The 13,160-nt window shown below is 47.6% G+C and overlaps 2 pseudogenes; both read left to right on the forward strand.

Annotated features, from left to right (window-relative positions):
• The first annotated feature begins 737 nt into the window (after nt 1-737).
• Alg11-ps3 (ALG11, alpha-1,2-mannosyltransferase, pseudogene 3) lies at nt 738-8,706 on the forward strand (annotated as a pseudogene).
• Rps20-ps10 (ribosomal protein S20, pseudogene 10) lies at nt 9,019-9,537 on the forward strand (annotated as a pseudogene).

The raw sequence follows: 13,160 nt of genomic DNA on the forward strand, positions 1-13,160 counted from the left end.
CCAATAAAACAGCAGCCCCCACCTATCAAGTCTACAGACTGCCTGGGAACCCAGTGCAGGACAGGTGGAGAAGGCCCACCCCAGCCTCCATCAGGATATGCACAGTAGAGGGCTCCCCACAAGAGCTGACTTGGCCCTCTTCCCATTGCAGGGAGAGCGGTCCATGATGCTCCTGGTTACCATGGCAACTGGGCCCTTGTTTTTCCTCCTTCATAAATAAGCTATAAATAGACAGGGTAACCTGTGTGCCTTCCTTTGCATGAATTAGCGCAGCTGCTCCAGGCTCCAGGGCCCTTGGCCCAGCACCCAGGTGCCAAGCCGCCCCGCATGGCCCACAGAAGCCCAGCTCCAGTGGGAGGGGTGCAGTCAGACACATGACAATGTCTCCAAGTGTAGATTCCCTCCACCTGAGACCCACAGAACTATAGACACATAAGCACAGGCTAGGTTAGGTGGGTCCCGTGTTTGCCAGCCCTGGCTGATGGTGAGCAAAAACAGAGACTCCCTTCCTGCTTCTGGTCCAGCCCTTGCAAACCTCGATGGAATTATCAGCATAGCCCCCACTTCCCTAGTGTGGGAGGATTTACCAACCTACAATCCTGGTTGAGTCATCCTGGTTGATATTTGTTGAAATCTTTAGATATGCCAGAGGCTGTGTTAAGTACCTCCCAGGTTACATCGCCCATTCATTTCTCGTTACTGACTTGTAGGCGATGAACTCTCCACCTGTAAAAAAAGAGGTACTCGGCTCACAACACGCAGCTGATTCGAAAGAGAACAGTAATACAAACGCAAGCCTGGCTTGTCCACAGGGTTTGTTCTTAACCCCAAGTCATTTGGGTCAGAAACCTGATTTGCTCTCCCTAACCAGGAGAGAGAAAACAAATGAGCCCTTTAAGTCAGGAGCTTAGAAGGGCCAGGGACTAACTTATAGTCACACAATGAGGCAGTCAGTCAGTGCAGACTCCAGAGCCATGTATGGACAAAAGCAGGACAAAGCCTGGTCCCCTCATGAGAGCACTGGAGAACTATGGAAGGTATTTAAACAGAAATGGAACACATGTCATTTAAGTAGAGAATCACCAAGAGACAAGACCCCCTGAAGGCCACTTTTCTGCTTGTTTGTTTGTTTGTTTGTTTGAGGCAGGGTCTTACGTAGCCCAGGCTGCCCTCAAACTTTCTATGTAGCCAGGAGCGACCTTGAACTTCTGATCCTCCTGCCTCTACCTCCCAAATGCTGAATTTACAAATGGGGAGCCACTACACCTCTGTGGTGATTTGAATAAGGATGGTCCCCATAGGCTCACATGTCTGAATGCTTAGTCATCTGGGAGTGGCACTACTTGAAAAGGATTAGGAGGTGTAGCTCGGTGAGGCCTTCTTGGAGGAAGTGTACCACTGAGGGCGGCCTTTGAAGTTTCAAAAGCAGAAGCCAGGCCCAGTCTCTCTCTTCCTGTTGTCTGTGGATCTGGATGTAGAACTCTCAGCTACTTCTCCAGAACAACATCTGCTTGCCTGGTGCCATATTCCCCTCCACCCTCCCTCCCATGATGACAATGGATCAAATCTCTGAAATTGTCATGATGTTTCTTCACAGCAGGAGAACACTAACTAAGACGATCTGTTTTATGTGGTGCTGAGGCTCAAACTCAGAACTTTGTGTATGCTAGGCAAGCACTCTACAAGCCGAGACACATCCCTAGTCCCTGGCTTCTTTATCAGTTTTGCAGGGCCTGTCTTGACAGTGCCCCTGACTCTAAGGAACACCCATTATCTTCTACATGGTTAAGAACTTCCTGGCTCTTCAATCATTTATTTATTCTGCCACTGCCTCTCGGACTCCAGTCCTGTAAATAAAAGAGAAAACGAAAGGGTCAGAGGCTTCCAATAAGGACTCCAAAAATCCACAGAGCCTCCAGGGAGAGGGAACGCAACTTTCTCTCAGCAAGTGCTTAGACAGGTTTGCTACCACAGACAAAGTCACAGCACTGAGTAGGGCCTCAATAGCTGGGGCTATAGTGAGGAAGTAAGAGAGTGGTTTCAGCAATCCTGTGCATAAAACTGTGGAATTGCTAGGCCTTGAGGGTAGCAAATACTAGAACAATTTCTAGGATGAGGACAAGTACAAACCTGGGCAAGCTGGATGTGGCCACCTCAGCAGCATGGAATATGTTCGCTTTGGCAGTGGGCATGGTGGGGAGCAGGAACGATAAAGGCTGTGAAGGAGTGCAGGAAAGAGCGATGAAGGAGGCCTAGACCAGACTGGTAGCAGGAAGGACAGTGGCGGGGACAGTCACTAGAGGTAGTACAAGGCGCCAGACAGACCAGGCAAAGATGAAAGTTGGGGGTGGGGACAGAGAGAAGAGTCCCTGTTGTCCTTTCAGAGTCCAACCTGGGGTGGTGATGCTGACGGTAGCTCAAAAGTTCACGTGAGCACCATTGGGTCACATCACTGGAATTGAAAACCAGTCTGTGATGGGGACAGGGGACAGAGGCCTAAAGCCTTGTGAGAAGTCATGTGTTTTTTGAACTGTTCTAGTAGGTGACAGAGGTTTGATGGCTGACAGTGGGAACAGGAAGAGTGAGCAGGTGCCAGGAGCCCACTTCTTCTCTAATGACAATACTCAGAAATCACAATGATATCCAACAGGAGGACTTTTCTAACTGCTGTTGGGTGAGCAGAGCAGAGCAGGCCTTCTGCAAAGCCATTGGTCAAATGATTCAAGATCTTCAGGAAAGGTTTGAACATTTGGATCCCACAACCTCTTACAAGAGATCTATTCTCAGCAAAGACAGATGTTTAAAGATATGCTATTGTAGGGGCTGGGGACATGGCTCAGCAGGTAAAAACAAGTCTTCTTTAAGCATAAAGACCTAAGTTTGAACCCCTAGCACCCACATAAAAAGCTCTGCATGCCTGTGACACCAGCAGAGTGTGCAGCGACACCCTCAGGAGCACACTGGCTGGCCAGACTATCACAAATGCAAAAGTTCTAGGTCAGCCAGAGACCTTGTCTCAACATAGAGGAGTACTAGAGGAAGATGCCCCATGTCCTCCTCTGGACTCTGTATGCTCTAGAGGAAGATGCCCCATGTCCTCCTCTGGACTCTGTATGCACTAGAGGAAGATGCCCCATGTCCTCCCTGGACTCTGTATGCACTAGAGGAGGATGCCCCATGTCCTCCCTGGACTCTGTATGTTCTAGAGGAAGATGCCCCATGTCCTCCCTGGACTCTGTATGCTCTAGAGGAGGATGCCCCATGTCCTCCCTGGACTCTGTATGTTCTAGAGGAAGATGCCCCATGTCCCCTCTGGACTCTGTATGCTCTAGAGGAAGATGCCCCATGTCCTCCTTGGACTCTGTATGCTCTAGAGGAAGATGCCCCATGTCCTCCCTGGACTCTGTATGCTCTAGAGGAAGATGCCCCATGTCCTCCCTGGACTCTGTATGCTCTAGAGGAAGATGCCCCATGTCCCCTCTGGACTCTGTATGCACTCACGTGAGCTCACACAACCACACTTCACACACACTCAGTAAATTTAATAAAATAAAGATGCCCGTTGCAGCATTATTTATGGTAGCATATTGCTAGGATTTACCAGGGATTATATATTGGGTAATAGATCACATGTTTGTTATTAGGATGGATTATCGATAGTATATAACAATACTGTAATGAAGCTCCAGAAATGAATTTACTATCAAACAATGGGAGAATAGTTAAATAACATAGTGAAATATATGAGAACATTAAAAGTTGCATTTTCAGCAACAGAAGAAACAAGAGATGTGTGCAGTGTGTGTGTGTGTGTGTGTGTGTGTGTGTCTGTCTGTCTGTCCCTTAATGTGTTGAAAGTGTCCTGTGTCACCAGGTAAGATTCCTCACTGGAGAGACCTCAAGTTGCTCTTAATTTTTTTTTCTCCTTGCAGCTCTCTGTATTCTTTTCAAATGCTGCAAACGTTTATTACTTTCCCCATGCATTTTTGAAGCTTCCAACCCTCCAGAATACTCAGCAAATACAGAACTTGCTACCTTGAAACTGATAAGAGCTCACACTATTTTTTTCCGACTATGTGTGCTCTGTGCACGTTCTCATCTGTGTGTGTGTGTGTGTGTGTGTGTGTGTGTGTGTGTGTGTGTGTGTGAACATGCTATATGTGTATACGTCTTGGGGTTGGGGGTGCACATGCCTGTGTATATACACGCAGAGGCCAGAGGAAGACATTAGGTTTCTTTTACTCACTATCCTATTCCTTTGAGACAGAGTCTGTCATTGAACCTGGAGCTAGGCTGCTGGCCAGGAAGCCTAGTGATTGTCCTGTCTCTCTGCTCTGCACAGCGCTAGGGTTATAGACATATGTGCTTTCCCTTAATTTCTTTATGTGGATGCTGCAGACAGGTCCTTATGCTGATGCAGCAGGCATTCTAGCCAGCATCTCACCAGCCCCCATTGTCTGTTCTTGGGTAGTCATTGTTGCTTTATCTTCAACTATCCCAGACTTAACCCATGGAGCCCAATAGGGTCTCACCAGTGTGAGTTCTTTGTCTCCTGGTCCAGGAAAGAGTTTAAGAGTCCACTATGTCCTTCCTGCCATGTGAACCACAGAAGAGGTGGACAGGCAGAGCGTGGCAGCAGTGTAGGGACACTAGGCAGACAGCCCAGCATTCACTAAGGCTTCTCCCTGAGGACAGAGCTAGCTGCCAGCATGTGCTGCATAGGCCCAAGGCACCAGCTTGCTTAGGCAGCCCCTTCCTGGCTTTCATATCTTGCCATTGACTTCCTGAACAGAGAAATAAATTAATCAGAGACCAAACATGAAGAGAACTGCATTCTTTTACAGTTTCCCTGAGGAAAGAAAAAAGTTGAAAGCAAGCCCTGACTTTAGAAGGAAAATGTTTACGACTGCCTGTGACAATGGGGAGAGGAAAGGGGAGGTGGTATGTGTTAGGTCTGTGAGTGTGGAGTATGAAAGTTTGAGAACCAGCATTACGAGAGTGTGAGAGTGTGAGAGTGTGTGTGTGTGTGTGTGTGTGTGTGTGTGTTTGTGTGTGTGCATGTGTGTGCATGTATGTGCATGCGTATGTATGTGTGTATGCATGCATTCACACCTGTGTGTGTATGTGTATGCGTGCATGGGAGCACATGTCTCTGTGTGTGAGTGGGTGTCTGTCCCAGGTCCCCCATCTTTCTTGCTTCCCTAACTTTTTTAATGGAGAGATGTGGGTGGTCCTAGTGGGAAATGTGTAAATAAAGAACCTAGTATGATGAGCTTGTGCAGATGCATGTTCAACACCAGCTGAGATCTAGAACCTTTCACCTCCTCCAGAAAGCTCCCTCATGCCCCTCTTAACCAATTTCCATAAGGCAACCATCCCCAGGCACCCAGAAGCCCCAGACCTCTGGAATACACTTTAGGAAAGACATACCCTATCCTCCGACCTAATCGTAGTAGTCAACCCACAGTGTGTATTGCCCTGGGCATATCTTCCTAAGAGAGAAGGAAGGCACAGGGCTATGGCCTTTCCACACCCTGCTCCCAGGCTGCTGGCTCAGAAGAGGATCCTTCCCAGGCTCGTGTGCAGTCTGGAGGAATGATCTTCCAGGGCTCAGAAACCGGCTGGCCTTGGCGGGAACTGTCTAACCAGGAGTGACACTCTTGGCTCAGGCAGTCCCTGAGACCTTGATTGGGAGGACCCCTGGGGATTGGAGTGCTGTCCACCTGCCAGCTAGAATGGCACAGCATCGAAGCACCAGCCCTCATGCTGAACCTTGCTGTCAATCTGCCCACTGCCCAGGGTTGTTTACTGGAAGCTGGCCTCCCTGCAAGGGTTCAAAGCTCTGGCCCTGGGCATGTCTGCGGCAGGAAGCCGGCCAGGCAGTAATTGGCGGGCTGGTCGAGCTAAATGGCCAATGCTGACCCACCACCTTCCTCTAGCAGTTGCCTTTGAGTGATTTCACACTGGCCTTCCAGGCCTGTAGGGACTTCCTGCCCAGCGCAGAGCCAGCATCAGGAACAAATTACTCATTCCCTGAGAAATCTATTAAGAGGTGACAGCCGTCTGGGGACAGGTGGTCCCCAGCACATGAAGCCTAATGCTTTCGATCCCTAAGGGCCACAAGTCATCTCCTGCTGAACCGACTGGCTCAGAGGACACTGAGTTAAGTCTAACTTTTGGGGCCAAGGAAAAAATGACTCAGAGCTACACACAGACCACTGTCCTTGGGGCCTGTTTGTGGCTTCATGAAGGTGGGGGACACAGGACCTTTGTCCCTCGCTTGGTTCCATTTTCCATGCCATTCTATGTGGCCTCAAGAGAACAACTTAGCCTCTCCAAGTCCACATGCTTTTCAAGGAAATAAAAATCCCCAGCCTTTGACTGACACAAGGCAAGTTCATGTGCACAGCAGGTCCATGGCAGACTCTCTGCAGGTCAGAATGGATTGTATATATTTTCTTTTCTGGCTGAGAGCGAGTGACCCACTATGTTCACATCCTAATCGAGGGCAGTGGCTGAGCCATGAGCTAGAACCAAGGTGGGGTTTCAGTTGGAGGGATCGTGGGGGTAGGTCATGGCAGTTTCTAGTTCTCCCTGGGGGAAAGCTCATCTCGGACTGAGTCAGAGACACCACCGGGTGCATGAGCAAAGTGGGGGTGGACAGCTATGTTGCAGCTACATGCAGTCAGCTGAATAATGAGGCCCTGGGAGAGTGTATTACTTTTCTCCTTGCTATTTGTAGTAAGGCAGTAAGGGTTATTTTGGCTCATGGCTCATGGTTTAAGGGGATACAGTCCACCACGGTAGGGGTGGGGCATGATAGCAGGAAATTATGAGTCAGCTAAACACATTCCAGTCACAGTCAGGAAGCAGAGGGAGATAAATGTTTCCACTCAGCCCAGTTTCTTTTTATACAATCCTGGACTCCAGTTCATGGGATGCTCCTGCCTGCATTTAGAAAGGGCCTTTCTACATCAGTCAACCTAATCTAGAAAAAAATCTCAGACAGGCCCAGAGATTTGTTTCCATGGTGATTCTAACTTCCAACAAATTTAGACCATTAAGATTAACCACACTGGGAGGGGAAGGGTGGGTTAAGATGGCGGCGGACACAGGGAGCTGGTGCGTGTACACAGTGCTGCGATTTTTTTTTTTTATTCACTCTTCTTTCCTGGACTAGTTATATGTGGAGTTCTGTGCATATATTTGGTCACTGGCCTTTGGGTTATCAGGAGACATCTACAGAAAAAGAAAAAGTCAGCCTCGACCAGCAAAAACGGAAAAGATCAAATGGTGGTTGCATTTTCCCACCCATACTGCAATGCAGGCGGAGGAGGCGAGAGAGTTCTGTGGTGTGCTCTGAGAGCCCTGCAGAAAGAAGTAGGTATCCTGATGTGGTTTATGTTGTGTACACTGGTGACATTAATGTTAGTGGTCAACAGATACTAGAAGGCGCTTTCAGAAGGCTTAACATCAAGTCGGTTCACCCAGTGCAGTGTGTTTTCTTAAGGAAATGCTACCTTGTGGAAGAGTCTCGCTATCCTCCCTTCCCATGGCTAGGCCAAAGTCTTGGATCCATTCTTCTTGGCTGGGAAGCTCTGATGCAGTGTGTTCCCGATGTGTACATTGATTCGATGGGATACGCCTTCACACTCCCTCTGTTTAAATATGTGGGAGGTTGCCAAGTTGGGAGCTACATTCACTATCCCACTGTCAGCACCGACTTGCTGTCTGTCATGAAGAATCAAAATCCTGGGTTTAATAACGCTGCTTTCATTAGCAGAAACGCTCTCCTCAGCAAAGCAAGGCTCATCTATTACTATTTATTTGCTTTTATTTGTGGCCTTGTTGGATCGTGCAGTGACATTGACATAGTTAATTCTTCTTGGACACTAAACCATAGTCTCTCACTGTGGAAAGTTGGGCTTGCACTAGCATTGTTTATCCACCTTGTGACGTGCAGACATTTCTGGACATCCCTTTACATGAGAAAAAGGTGACCCCAGGGCATTTACTGGTTTCCATTGGCCAGTTCAGGCCGGAAAAGAATCGTGCTTTTGTGGATCAAAGCCTTTGCTAGGTTGCTAAATGAGAAGGCAGCTGAGTCCCGCCGTTCTCTAAAACTTGTCCTTATTGGAGGGTGTCGCAACAAAGATGACGAGTTTAAAGTAAACCGACTGAGAAGACTGTCTGAGAATTTGGGAGTTCAAGAAAATGTGGAATTTAAAATAAACATGAATTGAAGGATTACTTGACTGAAGCAACAATTGGTCTGCATACCGTGTGGAACGAGCATTTGGGGATTGGAGTTGTCGAGTGTATGGCGGCTGGTACAATTATCCTCGCACACAATCCCGGAGGCCCAAAGCTTGACATTGTCATTCCTCATGAAGGACCAATAACTGCATTTCTGACTGAGAGTGAAGAAGGCTATGCTGAAACCATGGCCCATATTCTCTCTCTGTCCCCAGAAAAGAGACTTCAGTCAGGAAAACTGCTAGAGCATCTCTGAGCAGGTTTTCCGACCAGGAGTTTGAAGTAGCATTCCCGTGTTCCATGGGAAGCTGCTTACTTAATGCCCGGTCTGCACGTTCTCCATGTTTCATACAACGTAGAGCTGGAGACAGTGGGAGAGCTGGGCTTGGTGTGTGCAGTCCCCAGTTCATCTCCAGCACCAAAAGTAAAAGGAAATACCTTCACATGTAAATATTTTCTAACTTTATTCTTTATTGTAATAAAAGCACCCTGAACAATTAAAAAAAAGATTAACCACACTGGTGTGCTTCTATAATATTTGAAGTTGTAAGCCAAGATTAGTATAAGAACCAACGGAATGGCATAGCTAGTAAAGGGCTTGCTGTGCCATCCTGGCAACTTGAGTTCAACCCCTGGATCCACACAAATGCAGAAGTAGAGAAATGACTCTACAAAGTTGTCCTGACCTCTACACTTGGCACATATGCTCCCTCTTTATTCCATGAATACATACATGAAATAATAACTTACATGCGATTAATATCCTTTCCGAGACCTGTGGTGCGTGCTGTGGAGCCTTGTCAAGTCTGCTCTGTCCTGACTCACCGCTGTTCGCTCCTGCTGAGGAACAAGTCGGTCAGGAAGCTACGCCTCAGCCATGGCATTTAAAGATACCGGGAAGACTCCCGTGGAGCCCGAAGTGGCGATTCACCGGATTCGAATCACGCTCACCAGCCGCAACGTGAAGTCGCTGGAAAAGGTTTGTGCGGACTTGATCAGAGGCGCAAAGGAGAAGAATCTGAAAGTGAAAGGACCAGTGCGCATGCCTACCAAGACACTGAGAATCACTACCAGAAAAACCCCTTGCGGTGAAGGTTCCAAGACGTGGGATCGTTTCCAGATGAGAATCCACAAGCGACTCATTGACTTACACAGTCCTTCAGAGATTGTTAAGCAGATTACTTCCATCAGTATTGAGCCTGGAGTGGAGGTTGAAGTCACCATTGCAGATGCCTAAGTCAACTGTTTAAATAAATTGACTTAATTGTTTAAAAAAAAATGCGATTAATATGGAGTATTTGGGAGGCCCCAGTGAAATCATGAGTCTTTAGAATAGAAGCACAATCAAAAGAAGCAGAATTTAAAATGTACAACAGAAGTTGTCATGGTGGTACATATCTTTAATTCTAGCACTCAGGAAGCAGAGGCAGAGGCAGAGGCAGGAGGATATCTGAGTTTGAGGCTAGCCTGGTCTACAGAGTGAATTCCAGGACAGCCAGGGCTACACAGAGAAACCTTGTCTCCAAAAACCAAAAACAAAAAGTAAACAAAAGCAAGCAAACAAACAAAAAAGTGTGACATAGACATGTAGAAAAGGCAAAACAAAAAACAAAAACAAAAAACAAAAACAAAAACAAAAACCAAACAGAAAAAACAAAAATCCTGTGGTAGAAGGGGTGACCCTGGGAGTGTATTGGCCTGCCTTCCTGGCAGGGGCCCATGAAAAGCATAAGAAGGAACTGGACCCTTTTCAGTGTGAGGCCCAATTTCTGGTTACAAGTGGCAGGGGTCCTTGGTCCCACCACTTGGAGACAGAACCTGGCCAGCATTCTAAATGTGCTTATATATACATGCTCCAGGTTCCTAGGGAAGGCAGACAGCACCCAGAGCAGAGGACACAGCAGAGTCATGCTAGGCTCCTACCCACCAGACCTCAAAGTCGTCATGTATGTGACTCAAGGCTATTCACGGTCATTGTAACTCCTCATGGAGGAGTGTCTAAAGGCAGGAAAGGGACCAGCGGCATCCTCAGAACCCACCTTTACGTGCCAGGCTGTCAGCCAGAATTGCTTTCTCCTGGGCCATGGCCAAGCCCAGCAGTGGTGTGATAGGTGGTTCCCATACTCGGGACACACTATAGCTCCCTACACTCCACCCTGCATATTATGGTTTTTAAAGATAATTTTATCACACTTATTATTTTGTGGTGTGTGTGTATGTGTGTGTTCTGTGTGTGCACACGCACGTGCATGCATGTGTCGGTGTGTCTGTATGTGTCTGTGTCTGTGCCAGGGCCCACATAGGGAAATTAGAGAAAAATTCCAGCATCAAATCCCCCCCATCCCCCCACTATCTAAGACTCAGAAATGAAACTGAGGTCTTCGGGCTTGGCAGCAAGCACCTTACCCACTGAGCTATCTCACCAGACCTCCACAGTCTGTCTTGTTCATTTGCATGGCTGTACTCAAATATCCAGAAATTCCCTAAGCCTGCCCATTTCCCTGGGATTGGCATAAAACGGGATCCACAGAAGTCCTCAGCAATCGTAGAGTGGGATCCTGAGAGGAGGTGACGCAGGAGGAGCAGGCTACCAGCACTTTATGGCTGCTTTAGGCAGGACTCCTTACCAGCCCGCGCGTGGCCAAAGGCCCTGATACCTCTATGAGCCACTTGTGCTTTAGACTGACCATCATCAGATGTTTTTAATCCTTAAAACGTGTGTGCGTGGGGCTGGAGAGGTGGCCCAGTGGTTATGAGCACTGACTACTCTTCTGGAGGTCCTGAGTTCAAATCCCAGCAACCACATGGTGGCTCACAACCATCTGTAATGAGATCTGATGCCCTCTTCTGGTGTGTCTGAAGACAGCCACAGTGTACTTATATATAATAAATAAAATAAATCTTTTTTAAAAAAAAGCATGTGTGCATGTGTATTTGTTAAGTCCCATTTGCATGTCGAGTTTTTTATGATGTGATCACGTGACCCACATCTTCACAACTTTTCGACTCTGAAACCCTAAAGTTAGGAGAGCTGCTCTTCTCACCAAAAGGGCATCCCAGCGAGAGCTCTGAAAGGCCCAGATAGCTTCACACGCTGTGGTGCAGGCCCTATCGGATGAATTCTGTGTAACCTGTTTGCTGTCAAGGCCAGGCGTTAGAGTGAAGGGGAACTCCCTACAGGTAGGTCTGTGTAAGTGGGTTGTCTTCGTGGGGAGTGATGGATACCTTCAGTATTTATTGTGATTAGTTTTTCCGGCTCACACACCCACACTCTCCCTGTTTGATAGTCTGTCTTGGAGAAGGGCTCCTGAGCCATTTCTCAAAAGCCAAGACCATGAAGGAGCACTCTGGTATGAGTCTGACTTTTCTAGGGAAGGCCACTGGACTCAACAGGTGTGGGTCAAGAGGACAAGGACCAGGGACTCCAAGGCCACCTCCTGGGAGTACATTGAAGCCAACACCTCCAGGCACTCTTAGAGGTCATGTGACCCAGAGTTACACTGGGGTCAAAGTCTGCCTCCTCAACCCCAGCTGTGACCACTTGGTTTCTCTTTGATCTGCACCTCCTTCACCACTGCCTTGGCTCTTTCCCTAAACCTTCCCTGCCCTCTCCTTCCACTTACTTAGCCCACCTCAACAGCTCCCACCACACTCAGCCAGGGATGAAGGTATCACTCCTTGCATCCTGGTGACAAACTTCCCCTGGGGCAATGTTTAAAAAAAAAAAAAAGATCAGAAACAAATGGATCAGATTTGAACTGGTGAAATAGAAGCCTCCCTCCAGCTCAGAGCTCCACCCTGCGTGCCTTCCTCACTCCAGTACCTACCCAGTGACGTGTCCATCAGTAAACCACCCTCTGGGTTCCTGTCTGGGGCCATGAGCCCAGAATTAGCTTCTCTGTAGATTACAAACAACTTTCCCCAGATCAGGACAGGGCTAGTGTCCCTGAAAGACTAAGGCAAGAAAAACAAACTTTTAATTTCTGTTATTTACTTTTCATTTATTTAATACGTATTCGTTAAAATTGTGTTTGCATCCCGTGAGTATAGTCACATTTGTTGCTCAGCATGGAAAACCAGCATGTTCTGAGAAACACATCATTTTGGAGGTCCTGTCTTTGGGTAGACACCACAGTACTCAGACACAAGCCCAGTTCCGTTAGCCTGTACCTCTCTGCTCTGAGGTCCAGACAGCAAAATTATGTACTGAATGCTGAGAGTAATTGTGATGTAATGAAATTGTGTATAGTTTTAAATGTACTTTGGTGTTTTGCCTGAGTGTATGCCTGCATGAGGGTGTTGAATCCCTAGAATAGGAGTTAAAAACAGTTCTGAGCTGTAGGTGCTGGGAACTGAACCTGGGTCCTCTGGAAGAAAAGCCAGTGCTTTTAACCACTAAGTCATCATTTTCAACTCCCATTATTTTCTTAACAACAACAACGACAACAAAAACAAACAAATGACAACTTTTTTTTTTTAAAGGATTGTCATATAGCCCAGACTGGCTTCGAACTCACTATATAGAGGTTAATCTTGAACGTCTGATCATCCTGTCTTTATCTCTTGTAGATCGAGATTATGGGCATGGGCTACCATGGCAGGTTTATGTGCTGGGAATCAGGGGCTCCAGGTACCAGCTCAGGACCTAGTGGGCAGGAGGGGGTCCAGTGTGTTGGAGAGGATTGGAAGGATGGTGGGAGAAGGGGAGGGGACACTACTCTTACCAGACTTCGCTGGACCTCACAGAGACCAGTATTTCTTTTTGGAGGGCACTGGGAGGATCAACAAGCCCTAAGTCTAGATTCCAGAACCATGAGCACCAGGACCTCCACGCAGGGAGATAAAAGCAAACGTAGGATATACTGAGAATAGGCAAAGCCGAAAGGAGGGACTTGGGGACAAAG

This window comes from Rattus norvegicus, chromosome 3 (assembly GCF_036323735.1).
Source record: "Rattus norvegicus strain BN/NHsdMcwi chromosome 3, GRCr8, whole genome shotgun sequence".
Lineage (NCBI taxonomy): Eukaryota > Metazoa > Chordata > Mammalia > Rodentia > Muridae > Rattus > Rattus norvegicus.